Genomic DNA, 21,648 nt, shown 5'->3' with positions numbered 1-21,648 from the left:
AATAGCTTCACATTGTGCATTAAGAACAACAATCACAAAGAATAACCTCATTACCATTTCCTGGAGCTCATTTTCCTTAGCCTCATCCTATATGGCCATATGTACATAGATTTTGAGCTATTGTGATCCTGTCTGTGGAGAATCCTGGATGTATATTAATTGTTCCAACTGAGGGAAATCATAGAGCCTATACTTCTTTGGGTCTGATTTACTTCACTTAATATGATTTTTTCCAAGTCTTTCCATTTCCTTACAAATGGGGCGATGTCATTCTTTCTGATGGCAAAGTAGAATTATATTTTGTAGAGATACCACAGTTTCTTGATCCATTCTTCTACTGAGTGGCATCTGGGTTGGTTCCATATCTTGTCTGTGGTGAATAATGCAGCATTGAACATGGTTGTGCTGGGAGGTTTAGTATGGCCTTGTTTAAGAAATTTGGGTAAATGCCTAGGAATGGTATTTCTGGATCATAAGGGAGCCCCATGTTTAGTCTTTTGATAAATCTCCATACTGCTTTCCATAGCAGCTGAACAAGTTTACACTCCACCAATAATTCTAAAGGCCATCTACAACCTCAATGCATTACTCATCAATACCCCAAGGTCATTCTTTAACAAAATAGAGGAAGCAATCCAAAACTTCATATGGAATAACAAAAGATGCAAAAACAATCCTTAGGAGAAAGAACAGTGCTGGAGAAATATCAATACCAAACTTCAAACTCTACTACAAAGCTATAGTAATAAAAACTGCTTTGTACTGACACAAGAACAAGCCCGAGCAACAATGGAATAGAACTGAAGACCCAGAAATCAACTCACAGGCCACTTAATCTTTGATGAAGGAGCCAAGAATACTGACTGGAAGGACAGCCTCTTCAACAAATGGTGTTGGCAGAACTGGCTAAATACTTTTCTTTTGAAAGTCATTTTATTTAACCCAGGCAGCCTCTCAACTCATAATGTAGCCCAAGAAGCCTCTAAGTCATACCTCAGCTTCCTAAGTATTGAGCTGGCAGGCATATGTCACTTTCTTAACATGGTTAATAATTTCTCTATTTTCATATGCCTACAATATCTTTGTAAAATGATGATACAATGACAAAGAACAAACCAATGCAACAGCAATACTCACAAGTATGCTGGAAATGAACTTTACGAATTGGGTTGGGGAAGCCAGTCATGGTGGCTCATGTCTGTAATCCTAGCTACTCAGGAGGCTGAGATCTGAGGATCAAGGTTCAAAGCTAGCCAGGGCACAAAAGACCTGAGACTCTTATCTCCAGTTAATCTCTATAAAATGGGAAGTGGGGCTTGGCTCAAGGGTAGGCTGGTAGCCTTGAGCTGAAGAGCTCAGGAACAATGCCCAGGCCCAAGGGTAGGGTGATAGCCTTGAGCTGAAGATCTCAGAGACAGAGCTTAGGCCATGTTCAAGGCCCAAGAACCAAAAAAAAAGGGGGGGGGGGTGGAAAATCTAAGTGCCAGTGATTGTATATAGAGATTTCCTTCTTGAATACTTGTTTGTTAAATACGTCATTTGAAATATGATGTACAAATCAATATTAATAAATTCTTTAATAAAAAATGGGTTGGGGGATTGGGGAAAGTGGAGGAAAAACAAGGGAGGGGTGACAATGGTCAATAAGAAATCTGCTCATTACCTTACATATATAACTGTAATCCCTATGTACACCACCTTGACAATAAAATTAAGATTCAACTAGATTAAATTGGATAGGGAAAGCTTCAAAGATGTATGCTCCCAAAAAGGAATGTGAAAATTGCTATCATAATTCTGTCTCTGTTCTCATGAAACCACACCTAAAAACTGAGAAGATCTACACAAATGGTCTCTACATTTTTAGTGTTTGTCTATCTATTCCATGTACGAATGAGTCATAGGTCTCTTCTCAAACTCATTCCTAGAAAATAGCATATCGTTATAGTTCAGCATCTCAACCAATTTCTGGGTGACATCTAAGAAGCAAGTAAGAGTTAGACAGCAAGTTTTAAAAATAAAAAATATGCTTTAACAAGATAAAAAATACAGAAAATCACAGTAAAAACTTGAAAACCTTGAGACAGAAACCAACTAGGGAATTGAAAAAAAATTATTGGCCTTTTCTATATATTTGCATTTTAATTAACTCACTGGTGTATAGATAGGTACACTATAACCTTCCAATATAAGCATATGATGTTTAATGATAAATCAAGGTAACTAGCACATCATTTCAGTCACACTATTTCTTAAATATTGGAATAAATCAAAATTCTCTTGACTAGATACTTGGGACCATTTAATTATTTGTTGTCAACTATAGTTATTCTACTGTTCCATAAAGCATTCAGATTTTCTCATCAAACTCTACTTCTGTAATTAAGAACTCTGATACTTTGAAATGTAAGCACTATTTTAAAATAATCATATTTTTAAAAAATAAAAATAAAATAATCGCATTTGTCTTGACAGTTATTTAGGTGACTTAGAATGTTTTTAAATAATGATCTTACATAAGCATATATCTTGATTTCCAAGTAAAACTGGGCTTCAATGTGAAAAGATCCTACCTGTATACACATAGTTGGCTTCAGTTTACACGTTTATATAGATTTTCTTTTTTTTATTTTAATGTATAGAGGGCTTTCAGTTACATTCGCCATATAGAAGGTACATTACTTCTCACACATTGATACCCTTGTGAGAGAAAAGTGCTGCAGGGATTTATGGCATTGGGACAATGATAGAATGGATAATGATATTAGAGTAAATCAAGAGGTAACATTCCAATTTCAAACCAAAGTCTGAAGAGGCACCCTGGCTCTTAGTTCCTTATATGGTGCTAGTAGACAAAATAAGCATATTATTTATGAATCCTTCCTTCTGTATGACCCTAGCAATTTGTTAAAGAAAACTCTTGTATTGTTTAGTAAAACAGCAGTTTTTTATGAATGTGGAATTTATACAGCCATATCCTACACAGTGACATAACAAAACTAATGTCGCCAAAACATTCATCTGATTGTGATGTCTCATAATAATGTCTTGTTACACTTCTTATAGAAGGTACATTACATGAAAATGAGGGTAAAAGAATATATTAGAGCCAGGTGTGGTGGTGCACATGTATAATTCCAGCACTAAGACAAAAAGACCAAGAGTTCGAGGCCACCCTGTGCTGCCTAGTGAGACATTGCTGTATCTCTCTTTATCTATGTCTGACTATGCCCCCTATATCTCCCTCTCTCTGTGTGTCTCTCTGTGTCTCTGTGTGTGTGTGTCTATCTCTGTCTCTCTCTCTCTCTGTCTCTGTCTCTGTCTCTCTCTCTCTCATTTTGATGAACATGTTCCAATCTGATTTAATAGAACTCAGACTTGTTCTAATACACAGGCACATAAAGCCTCTTTAACCTTTCATTTCAAGAAATATCTTCATCTTTGTACACAGCATAGCAAAATGAGCCAGACCTTTTGAGGACAAAAAACAGCCCCATATAAGACATTGGAAAGAATTATTAGATGAATCAAGACTTATGGTTAGATTGGCCAATAATTAAGAACATCGAGATCTTACACTCAGTAACTTCCAAAAGCTGGACTCCCACCATCCTCTTCAAGAGGATACTTGATAAAAATCACCAAAGAAAGACAGAATAGTAAGAGTCATTTTAAGGTTATCCCCTTACAAATAAATTCAGAACCCAAAACAAAACAAAACAAACCACAAAAATGTTGACTTTTTCTTTTAAAGGAGATTCTATCAGCTCACATATTTCCCTGACTATACTCACTTTATTTCTGAAAGAATTGCCTTATAAAGGAGTTACACCATGCTAATAAATACTGGCTAGGCCCAGATATGGATTAGAAGATTGGGTGAACCAAAGGATTGTGTTCTTCCAAATGAGCTATTAATGCAGCTATAATTTTCAAATACCTATTCTTCCAGGACTTCCATACAGGCTATGAAAGCAGAAGTCTCCTGTTGTGCACTACTTTGATGATGCAAGCTCTTCTCTCCTGTAGGATGATGGAATGAAGTTCAACTTTTGGAAATCACTATATGCTTCTAAGTCCCAGGTGTGTCTGGGAATACATGTCTTAGGGAATTTAACTACAAGGGTTGGTTCCTGTAATGAGCACGAATTTTTAGGGTTTGGCTGTAGTGATTCTGATACCAGCACATGAGGACTGTGTTCATTCCATATACCTTCAGGAACCCTGATGAACCTGTTCCATGACTGCCAGTAGAGAGTTTTTTAACTACAGAAACTGTTACACATCACTTAGGCACATCCAAGAATCTAACCTTCAGTAACATTGTCTTTGTGGATTTTTAATGTATCATGATGCTAGATCTCAAAGTCTAGATGATATTTACGTATATGAGATTTTTAAAGTGGAACATGCAAGATGTAATATATGATGCTACTTTCAGATGTTACTTGTTAATGAAAAGATTGTAATGAAAATTATAATACAAATTATGAACAGAATACTTCATCTTCAGATATACTTTCATTTTAATCACTTGGAGACATCAAAGCATAAGAAAGGCCACAATTCTAAAATACGACTGAGCACAGTAACTATTGCCTAGAATCTTAACTGTGCAGAAGGCATAGGCAGAGGATTGCATTCCAAAGATGACCTGGAATCAAATGCAAGGTCTATCTCAAAACAATAATTAGGAAAAAGGATCAGGTGGCTGTGGTTTTTTTCATGTATTTTTATTGTAATTAATAGAAGGGTTATACTATATTCACCAGATAGAAGGTGCATTGCTTCACAAACATTGATACCCTTTCTCATGTTTTGGTTCCCATTTCCCTACCTCCACCTCTGCCTCTCATCTTGCTTCCCCCCTTCCCTATCCTATTTCAAATAGCCAAATAAGCATATATACAATATATCAGATAACAAGGTAAAATACTATAACAATATGAGATAACCAAGGGACAGCAAAAGAGATGAGATATAAATACATTAAGGACAGCAATCACACATAATAAGGGTGTGGTTTGAGTGGTAGGGAAATGATCTAGCAAGTGTGAGATCCTAAAGTCAAAAACATAGTACCACAAAAATACATAAATAAAATAAAACCATATTGTCCTGTAAAATGTGTTTCTTTACAGTAAAAACCCAGACAAGGGAGGGTGTCACTTAAAATCTGGTTCATATTGTATCTTTTGTTTTAGCACATGGCCTTGTTTCCACTACATTGCAAAAAAACTGTATAAATCAACTGACCTCGAAGAAGTTGGCAAGATAAAAGTTGGTGCCACCACATGAGCAGCAGGATTTCCAAGTTTAGTTCTTCTTAAACTGCGATAATATAAAACTACTATCCATAGTCAATCAGGTATATGTCTGTTCACCTTTGTGATTCATATAAGTCCCTTGGAGCCATTTTAGTAGCAAAACGTATATGAGCTTTCTAATTGTCCAGATCAGCCTACTTTCAACAGTGACAGATCACTATGAATAATTTCATAAGGAGAATATACTTGAGTTTGGTCCCAAGCAAACAGAGGCCTATGTATATCCTGCCTACAGAAATGTGAAAGCATTGTGGTCTGAAATGTAAACAAATATGCAAAGTAGATCTCCTAAAACTCTGCACTTTGTGGTGATTATATTGTCATAGAAACAAGAATGAGTTGGCCTGTGGAAACCCCCTTACAATACAACCCTGGTTGATGTCATTTGTGTCGTTATCACAGGAGGTGGAAACTGCAGACAAGTGAGCACTTCTACAAATAGCACAGAATCTTCTGGTAATAATTATGATGTAAGATTACTATGGGGTGAAATGATACTTAAGAAGGATAAAGTGGGTTAGAGGGTTTCAATTTGCTGCCTTCTATATTGGTCACTTGTCCCTTTTTTGATGGCTACCAGCACAGGGGGGAGAGAGAGAGAGAGAGAGAGAGAGAGAGAGAGAGAGAGAGAGAGAGAGAGAGAGAGAGAGAGAGAGAGAGAGAGAGAGAGAGAGAGAGAGAGAGAGAGAGGGAGGGGGGGAGGGGAGAGGGAGGGAGAGATAGAGAGAGAGAGATCTGTCTGGAGGCAGAAACTCTCACTATTCCAGCTGTGAATGTCTCAAGGGGGAGTGAAGAGCTTTTCAATCTCCCCTCATAGTACAGGGCACCTGAGCACGGCTTCCATCAGTCATGCCAGTAAATTCATACTTTTGATAACTAACACCATTTCCAAATGGCGAAGTAATCCACAAGTTAATTTTTATCTTAAACTCTTCAAGTGCAAAGCACAAACTGATACTAATTGAGACATCTATTTAGTAAATATTTGGGGAAGAAAAAAACAACAACTCGAATTTTTCATTGTTGTTGAATATTTCCCACTCCCCAGTCCCTCAAAAAAAAAAAAAAGAGGGGTGTGAGTGTGGGCACAAGAAGAGAGAAAAGGAAAAAAAAAGTAGCCTCAGCTCAGTAGAACACTAAAAAATGCACATGAATCAATTATGAAAAAGAGAAGGTCCCTTTGAATGAGGAAAAGCTGATTGGAATTAAGATAGGCTTTGTTCCTATCTGCAAGGTACAAGGAGGGGACTTTTCAGTGGAAAAGAAAAGGGGGATTTGGGACTGTTTGGCTGCTAATGCCATAGTGCTTCAGAGTCCATGTGAAAATTTGCTGCTGGCTATTAATCATCATTGTGCCCCTGCAAAGAAGCTGTTACAATGATGACTATATGTCATTATATTCCCACTGTAAGTAACGAATCAGAGAGCTGGGAAAGTTGGATGAGAGCGGCTGGCAAACTTTTAAGCGGTCGAATCTATTTAAATAAATTTACATCACATTTGCTACTTTCTCTGGTATGGGAATCATACTTTAAAATGAAACAATATGCTGTGTTCATGGGGCCTGGTCTTTTATTCCCCTGTCTCTGAGCCTGCTTTCCAGGTCAGCCTTTGCCAGCGCTGACAGCACGCTTTTCTCAGAGCCTCTCCTTCTCATAGCCTTTGGTTGCTTTCAAGTTCAATTTAGCACAATAAAGTTGTTATGCATGACAGTTTGGAGTGCAGAATAGGTGGTGTCTGAGCCCGCTGTGTCGCTACAAAGTGGGTCCATTCTCTGTGGGCCAGCTCAGTTACTGGAGCCTTACTGGTGGGACCCAGCCGTGGACTTGCAGACGTTCCCATCCTGATGAGCACAATGAGCTTCAAACCGCACGAAGCCTCGGGGTCAGCCTCTCTTTGACTGAGTCTGCACCATTTAATATGCTGCGGTGGATTTTAAATTTATGTTGATTTATCCTGTTGTCTTCCTCTCTTATGGGCTTTATTTACAGATGTGTAAAGAGCAGGGAAACTTGGAATCCCGCATGCTTCGAGCGTTTTATTCGAAATCCAAACCATTGTTTTATGGTTATTTTATAAAGAAATAGATTTGAAACATGTCAGGCTTAATTCCATTAGGCTGAACTGCCCCAGAACAGAGCCTTGGGGTTTGGAAGACAGAATCTGAGAGGAAGTGTCGTCTTGACTAAGCATCATCAACAAGCCAAATAACAAACAACCCTTAAAACACCACCACCGTTGTCAAGATAGTTTGCTACTGCTGGAAAATACTTCTGCAAAAATCCCCCTTGTGACCAGAAAGTGACAGGTCTTTTAATAGAACCAAAACGTCATTTTTCAACCATTATAAGCCACCATGTGTACTTATTTGTGTGTGCATATGGATATATCACATCAATTAGTGTTTCATATTCATTGATGTCCACCCAAGAACTGACTCTTTAAAATATGATGTAGAGTTCTGCTGCCACAAAGCAAATATTATTGGATTCCAATACTTACGTAGAGAGGACATAAGATCGCCCCTTGTCTTTCTGAAGGCGCCATGTAACAGAGCAAATGTGGGTATACTTAGAGTCTTACCATCATACTCTTCTAGGCCAGATGTCTCCAGTCTCTTAGCTGTTCTAGAGAAATAAATCACAGTTGTCTTGATTGCTAATCTCACTAATTATAGTATGCCACCATCAAATATGCCTCTTTCTAGATTAGATATTCACTGGAAGCATATTTTGAAAGCATATTTGCCATTCTGGAAAGAGTTCATTATTTTTTGTAAGTTATTTACAGCACATTTTTTAAAAAATAAAAAGAATAACATGCTAATACTGATTAAATTGTATACTATCTGTTTTTTTTGTTTTAATTGTGTTTGGGTGAAGAATAGTTTAAAAAATAGAACTATACATGGAGACAATTTCTCCCCAATAATTTTATTTTCTAACATAAAATGCAAGACAATTCCAAAATCATGTTAATCAAGTTACATCATGAAAACTGGAAATCCGTATCTAATTTCAGTAAAGTTTCAGCAAGGAAGTCACTTGTTTTCCCTGAACATGTCTCTTCTGTTTCTATTATTTGATGTCATTTTTAGTAAGGCATTTTTCAAGTCCCCATCTTGAATAGGTTTTAGAAGTACAGCTGGACAGACAAAGAAGAATTGCATTATGACAGACAATAAGTGTGTCTATGATGAAAGCACTATACCCTTTCTAATTTTCAAATAGGGTAATTTCTTTCCCACTCAAATGAGTGAATACTCCAAAAATTGACCAAGCTATTTAACTGATAATGTGCACTTCAACAGTCTTTCTTTTTCCCTGAAGAAATATGTCAGAAACACATAAAAATTCCTCCATACAACTGTAGAGCCACCAGAATGTTTAGGTGTTAGGGTATTCCTGAATTTCATCTGCATATTAACACACCACCCACATACCGATAGTCAGCTGTATCACTTAGCACACATGGCTTCCTCTGGAATCTCCAGTGGAAATGAGGAACTCACAAAGTTTGTTTCCTCAACACCAGGGAGATTTTCTAGAAGAAATTTTAAATGAAATATTTAAGGACATAGCATGATAATTTTACATGATCCACACAGAGACTCTAAATGTTGGGCTGACCGATTTATACTCATACTCTTCATATGGGGGTGGGGGAAGTCCAACAGAAACTACTGTGGACTCTAGATCATTTTGGTTATTAATGATGTTACTTGGGTTAAGTATATAGGGAACATTACTTATATGGAAGGGGTCCCATTGAGATCATGATCAACTTTGGTGTTCTCTAGGAGCAAAAGGGAGAGAATGGTAAAATGGAAAACTCATGATAGAAAAATAAACTTGAAAAGTAAGGCAACATAAATGAAAAGGAGAAAGAGGTATTCACCATAATCAGCATCTGCAACACGATCAAATTTTACCAAAGTCTTTTAGTTCCATTGGCTGAGACTGATGATCAAGATGTGATAAGCCTTAGAGGAATGTGACCATTGATTTGAATTACTGCTTTCTCACTTTTTTGCTTTGTAGCCTCAGGTAAAGTTTGCAAAAATCCAAGGTCTTCTGAATATTTATCCATAAGAAGAAATAACAATAATATTCTCAGGATTTATAGGGTTATTGCAGAAACTAATTGATCAATACAGCATCTCAAATGTAATAGACATCCTGTAAATATTAATTCCCTTTACCACTAAAGTGACTTGTTAGAGGTCTTCTAACTCTAATCCTAATGTTTCTCCGTTAATAAGTTAAAGTCCCAAGTCTGACCTATAATCTCATAGAAAAAGAGATTGCTGGCAACAAGTCCAGACATAATAGATCCCTGATGGTTTAACCTGAGAAACATTAGAACCATGTAACTGGTTTTTATTTGGTCACATTCAGCCTTTGTTCGTGCTAGTTTGATCACTGGAGCAAATTAACAAGTACCCAGAGAAAGGTTGCTCATATCCTCTGTGGCACTGATCATTTCTCTCATTGTGAACATAGGCTTAAAGGGACAATTTCACCATAACAAGAAAATTTCCATGCAAGTCTCATAGGGCCTAAGTTAGAAATCTGAGATTTCAAAGATATCCTTGACATGAAAAGAAAGAATTCTGGTTAACAATTCATTCTATTAACCTGAAATAGTATGCTGTTAAGGAATGCTTATGTGCTCATGAAAAAGATGAGCAGGGGGAGGGGGAGGGAAATGGGGACCATGACATGAGAAATGGTATCAACATTTGTGAAGTAATATACCTTCTATCTGGTGAATATAATGTAACCCTTCTATTAATTACAATAAAAATATATGAAAAAATGAAGACTTCAGTAGCATCACATTTAATTATAAGCCCAGTTCTCATGAGTAGAGAGTTCTTCACAACCAAGTGAAAATGAACTTGATTTTTTGAGTGTAAAACCATGAACATGCTCAGTGATGAAGCACTGGCAGTATGAATGCTTCTCCTCATACACTGTTAGAACTTTGTTGACTGAAATTTTGCAAAACCTAACAGATAACACTGTCCCTAAACTACTTCCTTCCATTACTTATTATGCAACATATATTTTCTAGCAACTTGTGATGATATTGCTCAAGTTGTTCATTGAGATTATTCTTTCTAGTGGACTACTGACTAGTTGAATTGTTACATTAATAATAGTCTTGTTTTAGATTACTTATTTAGTGTAGCTATTTTGTAGAGTTAATAGGCTCATCCAATTACACTTATATCACTATAGTAAACTGTAAAATCAGACTCAATTCTGTTAGAAATGCCATATATGATACAAGAATAACAAACAAATGTGTACAGTACATGGGACTATGAGGTTCTTTTATTTTCAGTCTCTTGCTTTTAACCCTCGCTTGATTACATTCCTTAATGAAGTGTTTTTTGCATGCCAAACAGTAAACAGCCTTCTAATTTATCTTTTAAACCTGTCTTTCTTCACAAATATTGGTAGAAACCCAGAAAGACATTAGCTCCATTGACTACTATCTGCTTCCCAGCCTTTTAACCACTAAATGGCACCTACTTTCTGACAACTCATCACCATGCAAGTGTATTTTTTTCCAAGACCTGTGAATATTGAATCAAACATATGCATTTTAAAGAGGTCATTTATACAACATACAATCTTTAAATACGTTTTTTTACGAGCAAGCTGTTAATAAAGAGACATATGTGCTGCTTTATCGCTCCACATGCTTTACTACTATTTTTTTAGATAAGCACCACAACTTAAGTTGTCTTCCTCACAAAGTTCTGGCAAGCTTCAATAGATTCATTAGTGGGTTTTTCTTTACAACCAATGAAGCTCAAAGAGCTCCCCACAATGGAGCTAATCACTGCCTCTTCCCTGACCCAAGCTTAGGTTTTCCCTCCTTTCACTCCAGACTCTTATTTCATTTCTGAGCAATTGGATTTCCGTGGCACTCACAGAACAAATAAATATCTCTCTTTTCCCCCTGCTTACATCTTTTGTGTATATTTTTTTCTATACAACTGCCCGTATTTAAACTAGCATGGTAATGGCAGGGTTCTTCAGGTAATCTTTCATTGGACATAAATGGTGTAGCATTAAGATGCAGATAATGTTACCTCAATTAGAGAATGCTGTGCAAAACTTGAAAAAGACATAGCTAAATGTTTGGACTAAACAAGTAAGTCTATGTTGTTAAGAGTGGGGCTGGGCAAGTTGCATTTTCAATAGATCCCTTAATGAATAAATGTTAGACTGTATCAACAGTCCTGAACAGGCTTGTGGTTTGTGTGTGCATGAAGTGTAATGGTATCAATTGACTGGCTCTTTGTGGTTGCTATAAAGTACTCTTGAATGTGTCAATGGAGAGAAGGCCTGCAGACAATGAAGCCATGACAGCTGAATGTCAGCAGTGACCTTGAACCTAAACTGGTTTCACCATTCCAGTGACTCCAGCTACAGTGAAAATATGCACTGGAGCCGGACCTTCGGCATTGCCTGTCACTTTCTGTGTTCAGATTCCAAACACTTAAGTGACAATTTCACCACATTGCTAGACCCTGCTAATATGCATCAGTGAACGTTCACTTATTAGTGATGGGGCTAACGATACATTCAGCATTTTAATCAGACTTGCATTTAAAAACACAAAACATCAAGCAAAACTAAGCATCATTCTGAGACTTCAGAAAAGCAAATCCATCCAGAGAAAATAGACCAAATATACCTTTTCTAAAGCAATGGATTCTTTGATATTGATCTTGCACTACATAGCATTGCTGCACATACATTACTACATTCCTTATTGCTGCAAATAGCACATGATTAGTTAATTAAAATACAACATCAAGGAATAATTAATATTTGTAATGCAGTGTTTCTTTAATGAAAAACAAGAGAATTCTTCTAAAGGTCACATTTACGGATTAAATGTGTCTTTAACATAAATGGAATGTTATTAAGCTAGGCTCAATATTCAGGAGAGAACTACAAAGCCTTTTGTGACAAAACACTATTAATGAATTCAAGAAGCAGAATCCCTTTTGCTAATGCTGGAGTTGAACAAGGTTAGAAGCCCTACCATAACTGAATGTTCTTAATCTGTTATTCACTGTACTATGCTGTGAGAAACTGAGGGCAGGGGAGGGAGACAACTGGCTGGAGAGAAGGAAAGGAAGACGAAAAGGAAGACAGAGAACTGTAAAGAGAGAGAGAGAGAGAGAGAGAGAGAGAGAGAGAGAGAGAGAGAGAGAGAGAGAGAGAGAGAGAGAGAGAGAGAGAGAAATTTGGTGAGAAACATGTAAGCATGTGTATGTAACAGAGCAGAAATAGGGAAAACTAGCCTATTGCCTATACACCTTATGGGAAAGATAATTCATGTATTTTGAGCCTTAAAATACATTGTTGATGTAGTAGTTCTATAAATTGATTACAATTCTTTCTAGAGGAAGTGTAGGATTTGCTAAAACTTAACAATATGATGAAAAATACGCTTTGTAATTATTAAGATTTATAAATAGAAATTCAGTCTTTGTGGAGTGAGCTGAAGTTTAGCACACACACTTTAGTTAGTAAATCTGCATTCTAATTATCATCTTTTTTAAAACTTGTTATGTTATATATTATTTTTCACAATAAATTAAACTTGGATGCAACTCTCTTCTTGTTTGTCTATCATTAGGTCAAGTTTTTATGTAACTCCTCATAACTTCTTTAAAACATACGAGAAAAATTCTTGAAGAAAATATTTGTACCTTTTACTCCAAAATGCTGAAACTAGCAAATATTTTTCTTTAACTTTCTAAAACAGTGAGATCACATATGTTTTTTTTTAAGACAATAAAAAACTTTCTTACAAAAAAGCCTCCTACTCTGAGATATGTTTATCATCTTAAAAAAAATTACTGGCCACAAAATATAACACTTCCATATTTGTTTAGTATACTAGCTACCATAATTGTACTTTGCCTGATCATATAACATCAAAGAAAAAAATGTAAATGCATCACCTTTATTCCTATTTCACCTTATATATTCATTATATGAAAATCACATTAAAAAGATCATTACATTATCAAAAATAATTAACTTAGTATTAAATGTTCAAATAACAAAAAGTTATAAAACTTACCAAGAACAAGAAAATAGACAAAATTAAATTTAACATACTATACAGAAAGATTCTTTAGAGACTTTAAATCAATCTACAATAAGAAAAATGGAGAAATAATTGTTATATATGTGTTACCTACCAAGAGAGTCCCCTCAAGAATATACTCAGAGATGATTCTAATTGTTATAAATGTATTTGAGAATTTAAACATCTTTGTACACTCTTGTACACTAGTGCCACCACTTATAAATGTTACCACCAGTGTGAAAAGCTATAAAAAATTCTGCTTCAAATGTTGATTTTCAAATTAAAGCAAGCCAATAGTTTAATACATTCCTAATGTACAAGTTTTATAACAAAGAAAATATTAGCCTCAAAATTTCATTTTGATATACAAGTTACATTCATTAGGAAAATATCATTTAGAAGATATTGGTATTTATAGTGACACTTAAAATGTATATAGATGAATTATGATATTTATGAATGACAGGGACCAAAGGGTACCCACCTCTTGCCAATAAAGCACTCTCTGTGCTGTTTACCTTCTGGAAGAGCTTTCCAGAAGACAAGTTCAAAAACCTTTAAAAATTAAAATAAAATGGTTGTGGAGGGATTGAACACTTTCTTTTGCTAGGATAGTTAAAGTAGGATGATAATTCTCAGATGAAAAATAATCCCTCATTCATATGTAGGTTATAGAATTTAAGTTTAAATACTAAAAGTAGTAAAAAATGAAATTCAGGTTAACAGGTCAATATATGCCTACAGCTGAGCCACTCATTTTTTATGTCCTACATATATCAAGAGTCTTGATTAAACTCAGAGATAAGCAGTGTTACATCTGAAAATGAATTCTTCCTCATGAAATAGTTAACTGATGTATTTAGTAAACACCCAACAATGTCATTAAAGGCAACTTTCTGCAAACATAAGTTGTGCTTTTAAAAAGTGGTTGACCATTTTGTAATCAAGCACATGACTATAAAAGAATTTGCAGCTTGAAACTAAGTTGGGTAAGCAGTATCTATCCTCATGCACTTTATTTTTGTACTTGAAGGAGTATTCTGTAAGTATATGTACTAAATAATTCTTTAAAATAGAGGAAAATAAATACTATGTTTTTTCACTGTCACAGTCGAACTTCTTTATTTTCAAAAAAACATGAAGAGTGGAGAATATTCAGATAAAACAATTTTTAGATTTCAGTGGCATCTATATTTAAAAATTATCTTCAACTGTTCATCAACTTATCTGTTTATAAGAGGTTACGTTTCTGTGCTGAATATGCATGTAAGCCTCCTTGTCTTCAACTTATTCATACTGCAGCAAAGATCCACATGGTTCAATAACATGTATACCTAAACTAAGAATCACAAGGTAATTCCACACAGTGCCCTCTAACTTTTTGCAGGTGATAAGAGGTTTGTTCCTACCCCCACAGACCTTTCAGGATTAAAAAGTAATTTTTTTCTCTTATTTTTTTGATTGGTTGTGGGACTTGAACTCAGAACCTGGCATTGTCCCTGAGCCTTAAGACTCAAGACTAGCCCTGTACCACTTGAGCAACAGTGGCATTTCTGGCACTGTTAATTGGAAATAAGAGTCTCACTGCAACTTTCCTGCTCTGGCTGTCTGCAAACTGTGATCTTCAGTTCTCAGCCTCCTGAGAAGCTGGGATTACATGCTTGAGCCACCAGTGACCACCTTAAAACAACAACAAAATACACAAACCAAAACAAAAGACTCTTAAAGAATCTTGAAGAACCACTCATCTCTGAGTGTATCTTGGACTCCATCTATACATACATCAAATATAGATTCAGACACTAAGCTGACATCTAAGACATCTTTTCTATTCTAGACCTAGTTATTTTGTCATAGGATATTAGACGTAATCTTTAGGGTCGCTACATAAGGAAGAAATGCCTTCTGCTCAGTAAGATGATGACTCAACTGGTTCCATGGGAAGATAAACTGAAGTTCTGATCTAGAGCTCGCACACCTAAATCAGACCTCCTAAGGACTTCCAGTGCCAAAATAACCACTCAATTCACAAAAGCCAGCTTCCTTCCACACTGAGGGAAATATATGATTCATATTAGAATTTGACTGGAAATATTTTTAAATCCCAAGAAGCCTATGGAAAAGGTGTGAACACAAATCACATATTTGGTAGATGCAAGCATGGACTGAGCTTAAAGGAACTCTGTGATAAGAGAAGCCAGGAGGAATGGAATTCTGCCTCTAACTTCAGTCCGAATGCTTTAGTACAAATATGATGCTATTGAGTGCAGCCAAAATGCCATTCCTCTGAAGGTTTCCTTCCCTTGTAAATATTAGATCCATAGCCTTGGAGAAGGAGGAGACAGAAATAATGTACCAATTTCACTCTTGTTACAGCTGTGATCAAGGAAGTTATTTCTCTCTTTAAAAAAGGAACAACTTTGAAAAGAAGTGTCTATTGCCTAAATATGAACTATTACTACCCATTTAATTTTAGCTTTATTTGAATTCTTTTATTCTTCCTAAACAAATTTTGGAGCACTTTTAAAAGAAAACTTGATTTTTTTTTCACAAGGTAGCTAATGTTTTACATAGAATCAACTCATTTCAAAGGGAAATTTAATTAAATTCACGGTGGATACCTGCCGATCTAAATGAAAGTACATTTTATCCTTTTCTTTTTATTCATCTAAGTTATGAATTTGAGCAAATTAACACCAAACTTTATTAAAATGTATTCTTCTTTGCATAATGTTGTGTAATCCAAAAAGTGGCCAGATCACTATTAATTAAATGCACATGCTATTAATACTCATTAACTCTACTCTTCCAAGCCAGCAGTATATTTTCAAGAAGAAAATGTGCTTTTATTCATTTTTGTCAACACAGTATCACGATACAACAAAAAGTATACATACATGTGTTAATTACAGGACAATAAGCCAATGGGTGTAAATTTTGCTTATGAAATTTTTGCTTTCCAATATGAACTTTTTATTGTTCATGATCATCCTGTTGCTCTTTTGGAAAAACCCACACAGACATATGTTTTATAATATTCTGCTTAATGTACAGTGAATTGCAGAGGTAAATATTATCTGCCCAATACTCAACTGTGGGTTTTCTCCTGCTTCTCCTTAGTTGACAGTCTTACCTAACATTGACTGGGACACAACATGAACTTATATCCTGGAGTTCTCAGAAATATGTGTACAAGGAAATGTGAGCTACATGTGAGTATTTCAAGGCTCACAATTGGTTGTATATGTTAATATGAAATCATATTCTGCAATTATAAAAACCACAAACAGTAGAAGTACAATGGATCCCACATAAGTCTGACACAGTCTTCCTCAAATATCAGCCATCTAAAGGGAGCTCACTTCAATAATACCCAAACTACTGGCTTTCTTTAGGTCCTGTTAGAACAGAGAACTCATTTATATTAGGCCAATAAGATCCAAGTAATATCTCTCCAAATTAGGGAAGAAGTTGTCAGTAGTGCCTGAGATATGAAATCATGCTACATCTAAAACTAAAAAATGTGCTTATACAGCATAAATTCTACTTTATACTGTTTTCCCCTTATTATGTGAGCATAAGTTTATATTAAATTAATTCAATTTGCATAAAAAATGAGTTTGGTCTTTTAAATATTTCCATAGTAAAGTTAGTGAGTTTTTCATAAAACAATTTTGTTTAATGATAAGTGGGATTCAGGTTGGCTCTATCTTTTATTTTTTCTTATGTCGACAGAAAGTAACCTTCAGAAACAATCCTTACCTGTTTATATTTTTGGATTTCCATTATACTCAAGACTAAATGTACACAGGTCTCCTCAATAAGCTTGCATCTGAAATGCTTGAGAACTTGTAAGAAAAAAAATCAAGTAATTGCACCTTTCTCTTTTAGAATCTAACAAACAGCATATCTTCTCTCAACCTACTGTACATCTAAAGAGGCACAGATATATGCTGAAATCTTCTTAAGTGGACCCTTCGCACTCTGTGTGGGATAGTACATTATTCTTCTCTCTTGTTTCCTTTGGAGGATCACCACTAAAAATGCACCTTGTGCATTAAGTGGCTGACAGCATAAACCAAAATAAGTTTTACCCAGCAATTGTATACAATGCAACCTTGTATCATTGATGACTGTTTACAACAATAAAAATAACGTAGCATTATGCTGTCAAACTTTCTGAAGAGTTTGTAACTTCAAAAATACACTTCCTTTTTCTCAAATGCAATTAATTTGAAGATAAAAGTGATGTAGTGCCATGAAATATGAATATGAATATGGCGGTTTTCACCACCACCACCACACCCCATGAAAAGGCGATTGTTAGCCCATAGCAATAAAGTTTTACAACCCAACTTTTTTTTCAAAAACTGCAATGATACCCCTTAAGTATCTGCTTTGTGTAGCAGAAATACATACTATTAATATGAAAATGAGTAGCATTTATTTACTGATTTTAACAGTTGTCTTGGATATCACTATTTTAAGTGGTATATTTTTTAAAATGTTTTTATTTTATTGCTAGCAAATAGTTACAGAGAAACACAGAAAGATGTTGTTTGCTGTATATTTATATAATTAAAATGCATCCTCAATGTAACTCTTCTGCTTACAAGAAAAAAGAATGAGTTCTGTAAATCAACCCTTCCAGTACAGCCTCTCTAAGAACAAATGAATGCAAAGTGTTAACAAGGCCTAATCTTCTCTTTTGTATTTGTTTCTTCATTAAGCTCCAAACTCTGGTCTGGCTCTTGTATACTGAAGATTTGATGGGAAGGTGGTATGACAGGCTTGGCTTCTCCCAATGCAGCTGGCACTCCTGATGCCAAAAGCTAGAGCTTGTGGTAGTGGGATCAGGAGAGAGTCGTTCCCAGCACAGTTTGCCTGTCAGTTTCCCATCCGCCTCACAGTACAGCAGTCCCTCCTCAAGTCTCTCTAATGAGAACTGGAGGACAATACCACTATTGTTGTTTCTACTGGCAATCTTGTGGAAAGAACAATCCCTGTTTACCCAAGCATTTGTATTACCCAAACTCTGTCCATAATTACTTCTAGAGTCCCTGATTAACTCTGCTCTCTGCCTCAGCACAAAAACTATTGAGATACACACCAACTTTTCTATCTCTGAGAGGCATTTTAGCAATTTACACAGTATGATTCATATTTATCAGAAGAAATTTGCCTAGCACAGATCATCAAAAGCTTTCAACCATGTACTTTAGCGAGCTTGAAAATCCACCCTCAACACCCCTTCTCTTCCCCCTTAAAAAAGTTTCAAAGTACACTCTTCCTTCATTTGATAAGCTCCACTACACAGGAGCCTGTGATAAACACAAAAAAGTTACAAGTAACAATGATAGCTCTAGTCATTTTACTGTTAACTTTCTTGTGCTAAAATCTATACGAGAGAATTCTCTAGTTATTAATTATTATCCAATTTCATGGTATGCTTTTGTTTTCTAAAGCCCTAACAAAATGGAACTGTTGCTATGTCTATTTTCATGATACTGGTAATAATTTTAATCTGTCACATCATGCCTGCCCCCCCATCACGTCCCACCCCACATGCAGTCTGCTGTTAGCACCATGCAAAATACCATCATGAATATGCATAATTATGGAGATTCATGGTAATTTTTCAGGGTTATCCGATGTGACGTTTATAGGACAGCAGCATACATCAATTTAAACGAGAGTGACAAATATCTTATCCTTTGTATTTCTGTAGTATTTTTAATATTTCCTTGCCCCCTCTCCAGGGAGCAGTATGAAATAGTAAGAAACTGAATAGTTGAGAAGTTAAATAATCAAATGCTTTACTAGAATGCCTTTTAAAGGCAAGTCTAAAAATTACTCTCTACCTGTTGAAGTTTAAAAAATATAATACACTGATTTTCTTCTTTGATGATTCTTTTTTATTGTACTATATTTTTATTGTTGGGGTAATGCATAGAAGGGTTACAGTTATATTCACCAGGTAGTAGGTGCATTACTTCTCACTCACTGGTAACCCATGTTTTTGTCCCCATTTCCCTCCCCCACCCCTTAGATGATTCTTTACATCAAGATGATTCTTACACATTTCCAAAACAACAAAAGTAAGGCCATTTGTTTGTTCCATTTTAAGATGAGGATAAATTGCTTAATGACGTTTAAACTATGACTGCTTGCCTGACAGAATTATTTGGCAAACATGGTGCACCAACTTTATTAAGCATAGGCATTTGAGACAATAATCTAATTGTGGCATCTTTGCCTTCATTTTGTTCTACGTCTGTTGCACCTCTTAGAGTCTTGAATATTATCTTTATCTCAGTGACTAATTAGGAGTAGCCTGACAATCTCAAATTTACAATGATTATCAAGTAGGAATCCTCCCTGGTTGGTATTTTCACCATGAATACTGTACAATACTAATTACACTGAAGATATAGAGAGTTTCACTATTTGATGGTGAGACATCTATATCTGAATTATAACAAGAATCTTTAGTGGAGGGGCAAAAAATACTTATTTCTCATGTACTGACCGCCCCCCAATAAAATATAAAACAACCACATTCACTCTGGTCATTACATGCTGGCCATATTTTGAAGTGTATCCACTTGACTGAAAATGACCCCACTCCATGCCAACCAACTGGATTTAGAATTCCTTTTTTTTCTCAAGCACATGCTTGCACAGTTTCAGGCTGAAGGTCGAACCTTCACCATTAGGTATTCTCCAGAGCTATACTGGTAACACACTATCAAGAATATTCTTAATGCAACTAGAAGAGCCTACTATGAAAGTATACTAATAAAATAATACTACTAATAATAAAAGATTCTGCAACAGAAGGATGCCAGAGATGGTTGGAGAAACGTAGAGTGATCTATATATAAATGTACTTCACATCAAGCTACCCCTCTATATTTCTTTTTTTTAAATTTTATTTTATTGTTGAGGTGATGTACAGAGGGGTTACAATTACATTCATCAGGTAGTGGGTACATTACTTCCTGAACACTATTACCCCTTCCCATGTATTTCTCCCCTTATTGGGAAAAGAAAAAAAATAGCTTCGAAACATTGAGGAAAATAAATTTAACTTCCTCTTTTTTCAAAATCCCTACCTGACTGAAAACAAATTCATTAGTATATTAAGCCCATAGGTCATCAGTGAATGTATTCTACACTTGTATGTTTTTTAAAGTGGTGATTTCTAAAGAAGCATAATTGCAATGTCTATGCACATGGAGAAAGCAATGTGAAGAATTGAGGCAACCATCCAGATAATTCAAAGGAGAGACACTTTCGCCGCAATTATCCACTGCAAGCCAAAAGGAAGGGCTTAGCTTGAATTGTTCAAATAATTGACCTGGTCCTTTTCACTTTGCATATGCAGGCATATTTTATAATAATGTTTATGTTAACATTTGCAAATTGCACATAGATGATGCAAAAATATTGCCATATGAAGGATGACAAAAAAGTTCTTACATCAGTAATTTCTACCCTTTGGTTTTACCTAATTTTTGGTAGGGTCACATCAATTGTGTGCATGTTATATATGATCATTTACTCCAGGCAAAACTATATAAACTCATTATGCTCATTTATGAAATGATTGGCTAATAAACAGATTTGTAAATATGATGATGTGATCACATCATAAAAGTTCATTGATACAATCTGTCTAAAACTTCAATAATATATACTCCTGAGTATAACCATAATTGATGTGAAGAATAAGATGCATGTGTACATTTAAAATTAAAAGGCAGCATTGAAACAAAGAAATATTTCCAAGAACTATGTGTCCTAAAGTGTACATGTAAGGTTTGTTGTTAGTATGTTAATATTCATAAAAAATCAAATACCAGAACACATTTTCAAAAATTCCATTGACACATTAAGAATTCAAATATGTAGCAGATTTTAGTTTTCTCCATATGCACTGACAGATGCAATAATATATTTAATTGCTGACATTTGTATTATTTTACCTTATGTTTATTAAATGTATACAATGTATTTTCAATTTACTTGAAAACTCTGTTCTGTTTATTAATACATAAGGACTTCTAAATTTCTTCTTTTGTGCTGTTTAAGCACTGTTGTGATCCCTATTCTGGCCTACACAGAAAACATGTTCTAGAAAGTACAAAGCAGGTCGGTCACATTTCTTCATATTGGTGCTCTATCAAAATGT

The 21,648-nt window shown here is 35.3% G+C and overlaps 1 long non-coding RNA gene across 2 annotated transcripts in view; it reads left to right on the top strand.

Moving 5' to 3' along the window:
• LOC150064245 (uncharacterized) overlaps positions 1-21,648 on the top strand; it is a 55,392-nt gene that overhangs the window by 30,324 nt on the left and 3,420 nt on the right. The window contains exons 3-4 of one of the 2 annotated variants that reach the window (XR_016535144.1): positions 3,953-4,083; positions 5,205-5,363. The exons of the other annotated variant lie outside the window; for it this stretch is intronic. This is a non-coding gene — a long non-coding RNA (uncharacterized LOC150064245). Of the gene's footprint in view, positions 1-3,952; positions 4,084-5,204; positions 5,364-21,648 lie in introns of those variants that run through there. 2 annotated transcript variants of the gene reach the window in all.

The sequence above is a fragment of the Megascapheus bottae genome, chromosome 4 (genome assembly GCF_031878675.1).
Source record: "Megascapheus bottae isolate mThoBot1 chromosome 4, mThoBot2.hap1, whole genome shotgun sequence".
Classification (NCBI taxonomy): domain Eukaryota; kingdom Metazoa; phylum Chordata; class Mammalia; order Rodentia; family Geomyidae; genus Megascapheus; species Megascapheus bottae.
This window is presented reverse-complemented; position numbering and strand designations above follow the sequence as displayed.